Genomic DNA, 7,313 nt, shown 5'->3' with positions numbered 1-7,313 from the left:
ATCCTCAATCATAGACTCGAATCCCTACCGTGTGGAAGGAGAGCATTGGCCCATCAAACCCCACTGACCATCCGAAGAACACTCTATCATTGTAACACTCCATTTCTCTTGGCTGATCCACTGAGTCTGCACAATCCTGGATAATGTGGTCATTTTAGCACGACTGATCCACCTAACCTGCACATCTTTGGACTGTGGGAGGAAACCAGAGCACCTGGAGGAGACCCACACTATCATGGGGAGAATGTGGGAACTCCACACAGGCCATGGACAAGGCATGCTACAAAGCAGCCATGCTACAGTCACAATTTAAATCAAAACTGATGATCCCTGCTCATTGTCACATTGCTGTTTGTGGAGACTTACTGCCCAGGGAGACATCCTGAGGTTCAGAAAGTGGCAATGTAAGTTCAGTCAACTCCAACACAGTTAATGTGATTAACAACAACATCAATACTCCAACACTGTCATCATGTACAAGGTCCACTCCTGACTCTGATGGACAGTAACATCAGAATCAGAGTCCTGCAGTCCACATGGAGCAGGGGGATGACCACTTCCCTGTGAGCACTCACTGGGCTCTCAATCATGTTGACTACGCAGCAAATCCCTTGTCACACAGAGGGGTGAACAGCTCCTACCCAGTGTGAACCCATTGGGATCTCGGGGGCGGGATGAATCACTGAATCCCTTCTTCCACAATGACCATCTGAATGTCCTCTCCCTGTGTGTGGGTTCACTGGGGTCTCAGCAGGTCCTGCATTTGAGTGAATCTCCCCCCACACTGGGAACAAGTGAATGATCTTTCCCCAGAGTGACTCCCTGGTGTTTAAGCAGGTCAGAGGACTGATGAATGCTTTCCCACACACTGAGCAGGTGAATGGCCTCTCCCCAGTGGGAATGCACTAATGTCTCCGCTGGTGAGAGATTTGATTGAATCCTTTCTCACACATGGAGCAGGTGAAATGTCTAAATCCACTGTGCCATCTCTGGTGCCTCAGCAGGTTGTAAGATCGAGTAAATCCCTTCCCATACGTGAGGCAGGTGAATGGCCTCTCCGCAGTGTGACTGTGTCGGTAAGTGTTCCGCTGGGAGGGGTAAGTTAATTCTTAATTCTAATTGAACATGTCCTCCTGTTTTCTCAGCTATTATTGACAATCTTATTCCCCTCACACCAGAATCTGTTCCAGCGAGTGTTCCAGAAAAGGCAAAATGGTCAGCTGCAGCTGGTCACCTGACTGCTCACTGGACACGAACGGTTCACTCTCCACAGATGCTGCCAGATCTGCTGAATTTTTCATGCAATGTCTATTTTTATTTCTGATTTCCCAGCATTTGCAGATGTTTAGCTTTCCAGTACTCATCTTGTCTGTTGCAGAGGAGTTTAATGATGAAATTAGATAGGTTTGAAAGTTGTACGTTCGGTCACACATCAGCTATGATCATCATGAATGGCGGAGCAGAGCTGAGGGATTGAATGGCCTCTTCCTGTTTTGATGAAAGTTATCCATCGTCAGCTTGTGGTAACATTTCCCCTCAATGCTCACTTCACCTCCATGTCTAACACACTGTTACTGACTGAACAAACCTCCTGTGTTTGAACTAAACCTGCTCATGTTCAGTGGCTCCCTCTCCTGCCACCCGGGTTTAACTCTCATCATGGGATGCTGTCTCCTGTTACTGCGGGAATGCCCACAAGGACTCATCCTGGAGCATGTATCCCCTGGGATCCAAAAACCCCATTTGTTTCCTTCTTCCTCTTTCATTCTGGCTATTGAACTCTCAGTTTCAATCCAATCTCCTGTCATTCTCTTCAACATGCCCATGTGGGTGGACTAGTGACAGCTGGGATTTAATGAAGGGCAGTGGGGATCAGGTGGAAGCACGAGGAGAGGTGACAGCAAAGAAAGCTCTCATTGTAACGGCAGAGTTTCTCCGTGACCCAGTGAGTGGTGAGGCACCTGAGATTGAATCTGCCTCCCCCCACAATCAGGGATTTGGTAAGACAGTCAGACATTGACCTGTCCATCTGATTGTGAACTCAGACAGATAGAAAGAAAGATGCACATTTAGATAGCATCTTTGATGATCTGGGGTAATGAAACACGCTTCCAACCCAATGATTTCAACCACAAATCTCTGAAAACACAGACACAAAGCTTCCGACTTGTACCAGGTTGTCTCTAAGCCTCCTCTTTTCTTGGGAAAAGCGTTTTGAGCTGTTCAGCCTTTCCTTTTGATTATAACCGCTATGTTCCTGTAAGATTTGTGACTGAACCTTTATTTTCCTGTTCCTTGTGAGTGATGAAAGGAGCAGAAACAGGTTCTGACCTGTGAGGCGTTTCATTTGGAGTATTTATATTTACAAATCCATTCCCACCCTCACATACAGTGCGAAATTGATGTAAAACGTAAGGAAAGGAGTGAGTGAGCACCCACATAATCATGTTATCTGAGTTGAATGAACCTGGTATGAGGAAAACATGACAACAATCCCAACTAGTTAGAATCACAGAATCCAGTGGGTGCAGAAAGAGTCTATTTGGCCCATCAAGTCTGCAATGACCTGGTCTCCCACCCTATCCCCATAACCCCACATTGACCATGGCTAGTCCAACCCACCTAAATTTCACACTGCAGGCCATGTTAGCATAGCCAATACAGTAACGTCACACATCTTTGGGGGGGGTCACAAATTACATCCAATTGCTCGGAATTGTGGATGAAGGCTCACAAATACTTGACTCTGACACAAATTCGCTGCTTTTCAAAATAAAGTCTGGAGAAAACTGCAACCAGAAAGATTTCTGATTATCTGAGGAGGAAGAGCATTGAAAACTCGCGCCATTGACCCAGGGGGTGCAGTGAATGTTACAGAGGTCTAGGAACCATCAGAAATGTAACAGGTTGTGAGCAAGGTCGGGGGGAGGGGGGTGGGGAGACAAGGACAAAAAGACTGTCTGTCACGCGGGGGAAGGCAGTAGTGATTAAACAGCAGAAATGGTAGTTCCTCAAGGCCACGGAGAATAGAGTTAGGGCTGGGAAACAAACAAGGAAACAAGAAATACATTTTAAAACCAGATTATAAAAGCATAGAGGGCAGAGTTCACAGTCTGAAATTGTTGCTTTCAATGGTGAGTACAAAAAGCGGTAAAGCCTGGGGAGTTCTATTACAGCCAACACATACAGGATGTGCCAAGTGGCCTCGATCTGTGCTGTAACTTTCTGATAATTATTTTTCTGACATTTGTAGTTCAAGTCTGATGACACTAATAACTTTTCAAATTGGACTGGAGTTTATTATTCTGTACAAATGTCAAATAAATCACATTGATTACATTCTGCAGTCCTTTACCCTGCATGTTCCAGCATTTCAGTTACATCCATGTCCTGCCAGTGGGACAGGACAGACAGGGATGGTGACGGTGGTGTCTCGGATATTGTAAGCTATGATTCTGTGCGTATGACTGTGTCAGCTTGTTGCTTGACTGGTCTGCATTTCAGCTCACCCAATAAGATGTTGGCAGGGTGAGACACTACAATTGGAGCTCCTCTGCTCGCCAGTTCCTTTCCTTTCTGCTTTTTTAAAATTTAATTCTCTCTCACTCTCCCATTTCCAGACTCTGACACAAGTGTCTCAACAGTGAATCATGACAAAATTAAAAAGAAACATGTCTCCAGAAGAAAAACAATGGAGGAAATGTATTATTCCTGCATCAACTGCATTTTCAATAAACACCCTCTCATTTTTTCCTTCAATTCTATCAAGCGAGCTGTTATATTTTGTCCCTCAGTTTACCGATCTTAATAAATATCCAATCAATTTCAGAACAACATGCTGACAAAGTATTGAACCAATTTATTTGTTTAGGATTTAGCTTTAGTTATCAAGTCATTACCATTACAATAATTGCATAATAATTGTTCTGGGTAACATGTATACTGAGGTTCGCAATTTAATTTATTGACTGTTTGAAAAATGGTACAATATATCCTTTTTTCAGGATTCTAACTAATTATTCAGGCATTTGCATTACAATAATTATAGTATACTTTAGTTTAGTCTTGCTAACAGCTACAGTGAAGTTTATATTTGAATTTACTCCAATCTTCCCTAGTACCTATACAGTAAAATAAAAATCCATTTTATTTCCATTCAACACACCTACAAAAGAATCAATTATTTCTGATGCATCATGCACTGTTAAAAATGACTTTTGCTCGTTTGAATGATCTGTGTAATCCCAGCCTTATAAATTTAGAAAAACCTATTACTTTTCCCTGCAACAATTCCTGTTCATTTTTGCAGATAGCACAGTCAAATAGCAAGATGAAATTTATCATTATTCTAAAGTATGCTAATAGAGTTTTGAAAATGTATATGTTGCTAATATGTAATAATTGTTCATTTCAGTCCATAGAATATAGAACAGTACAGCACAGTACAGGCCCTTTGGCCACAATGTTGTTCTGACCTTTTATCCAACTCTAAGATCAAACTAACCAACATGCCCTTCATTTACTATCATCCATGTCCCTATCCAAGAGACGCTTAGATGTTCCTGATGGATCTGAATCTACTACCACCACTGGCAGTGCATTCCACGCACCCGCCACTATCTATAAAGAAACTATCTCAGACATCTCCCCACAACTTCCCCCATTCACCTTAAAATTATGCCACTTTGTGGGGAAAAGTCTTTCATTATCCCTCTATCTATGCCTCTCATCATCTTACACAAAGCTATCAAGTAAGCTCTCATCCTCTTTCACTGCAATGACCAAAGCCCCAGCTCCCTCAAACGTTCTTCATAAGACATGCCTTCCAGTCCAAGCAGCATCTTTATAAATTTTATTTGCACCTTCTCTAAAGCTTCTGCATCATATGTATAATGAGGTGATCAGAACCGAACACAATATTCCAAGTGTAGTCTCACCAGAGATCCATAGAGCTGCAGCATAATCTCATGGCTCTTAAACTCAACCTCCCTGCTATTGAAAGCCATCACACCATACACCGTCTGAATAACCTTATCACCTTGGATGTCAGAAATGAGGGATGAATGGACGTGCACCCCACAATCTCTTTGTTCCTCCACTTTGTCAAGAATCCTGCATTTAATCTGAAAATATGCACTCAAATTTGAAATTCCAAAATGAATAACTTCACACTTTCCCAGGTTGTACTCCATCTGTCACTTCTCAGCCCAGCTCTGCCAATGTCTTCTAGCAACCTACAAAAGCCCTCCACACCATTAACAACTCCACCAACCCTCGTGTCATTGGCAAAATTCCTAACCCACCTTTCCACTTCATCATTCAAATCATTTATAAAAATCATAAACAGCAGGGGTCCCAGAACTAATCCCTTCAGAACACCATTGATCACCGTGCTCTAAGCTGAAAACTATCCATGCAATCTTACCCTGTCTTCTATGGACCAGCCAATTTATTATCTAACTAGGCAGGTTTCCCTGTATCCCATGCCTCATTACTTTCTAAATGAGTCGACCATGGGGAACCTAATCAAACATCTTGCTAAAATCCATGTGCACCACATCCACTGCTCTGTCCTCACCAATATGTTTGTTACATCCTCAAATAATTCAATAAGGCTTGTGAGGCATAACCTGCCACTCACAAAGCCATGCTGACCATCTCTCATCTATGCTTTTCCAAATGATTATAAATCCTGTCTGTCAGAATCCTCTCCAATATTTTACCCACAATCGATGTAAGACTGACTCATCAATTATTCCCAGGATTATGTCAATTGCCTTTCTTGAATAAGGGAATAACGTTTGCCACCCTCCAATCATCTGGTATGACTCCAGTGGACAGGGATGATGCAAAGGCCATCGCCAAAACACAGTAATCCCTTGCCTCGCTTCCCATAACAACCTAAGTTATATCCTTTCTGGCCCAGGGGACTTATCTGGCCCCATGACTTTTCAATATTTTCAGCACATTATCCATCTTAACATCGACCTGTTCGACCATATCAGCCGGTTTCACGCTGTCCTCACAAAGAACAAGGTCCCACTCACTCGTGAATACTGAAGCAAAGTACTCATTAAGAACCTCCCCTACCTCCTCTAACTCCTGGCACAAGTTTGCTTCACTATAAGGGATATTAGTGTTGAATTATGTCTCAGCAATGAAATAATATAAAGATATTGCAGTATACAAACACTCGATTACTTTAAATATTGAACTGTATTTTAACTGAGAAAAAAGTTGAATTGATTTGATTATATTTCACTTCATGTTAACATTTATTTTATTTCAAACCACAATAAGAGTTTCCTTTTTACATATATATAAATTACTTAAAATTAATCATATGCTTATGTAAAGAAAATAGAATTACCATTTGCTTGTCAATCCAACATTAGATTGCTTTTATCTACTATATCAATAATCACAAAGTCTGATACTTATTTATGTCAGGTTACCAAGAAATATGTGTACACGTGTCCTCCACTTTTGGAAAGTTTGCTTTTGCCACTTTGCTTTTCCAAAAGACTAACATCTGTCCCTGCTTTCTTTAACTGAAAGAAATCTGAAGAGGATTTTCACTTTTATGAATAAAAGGAAAAAGATTAATGCTTCTTCGATTTACCCCTTTTCAGCTTAGGTAAGGTTTCATAAAAACGCTCTACTTTCGGATAGTGGGGATACCTGTATCTAATTCTGTTTCTTATAAATTCCTGGAGAATATTTGAAAATGTTGCAGAATTAAAGATTACGATGTCTAAGTATTGAGATTGATCTTTTTTTGTTGCAAAGGGGCAAGTCCAAAAAATTGAAACACATTAAACATTATTCTCTAGTGCTATAAATTTGAAATAAAATTGATATCTTCTTCAGTAAACTAACAAATGCTACCACCTATTACTTGTCAGTCAGCTGATTACCTACTTTGTAACTAAATGTTGTAATTCATCTAAATATTACTCTGTCCTTTGATCAAAGTTAATTTGTAGTTGTTGTTCAGTTTATGAATTGTCAGAAACTTGTTTTTATTTTTCCATTCACCTGTTCATTTTGACTGTAAGATTGAAATGCTTTGAAAATATTGGAGTTTGTTCATTTAATAATAAGGTTTGCACATCTCTCGCATATCTCATTTCTTGTATTATGATTCAAGAATGTTTTCTGGTGGAATTCGAGTAAATTCCAAACATTTGGTGGCTTCAAATAAGGTCTTTAACACCCAATAATCAATCTGTTGTTAATGTTTCAGCTGGTTACATTGACATTGATTAGGTACTCATTCAGAGAGATCAACTGACAATTATAAGCTATTTGTA

Source organism: Chiloscyllium punctatum, chromosome 50 (assembly GCF_047496795.1).
Source record: "Chiloscyllium punctatum isolate Juve2018m chromosome 50, sChiPun1.3, whole genome shotgun sequence".
Taxonomy (NCBI): domain Eukaryota; kingdom Metazoa; phylum Chordata; class Chondrichthyes; order Orectolobiformes; family Hemiscylliidae; genus Chiloscyllium; species Chiloscyllium punctatum.
The sequence above is the reverse complement of the archived record's forward strand: the minus strand, read 5'-3'. Positions refer to the sequence as shown.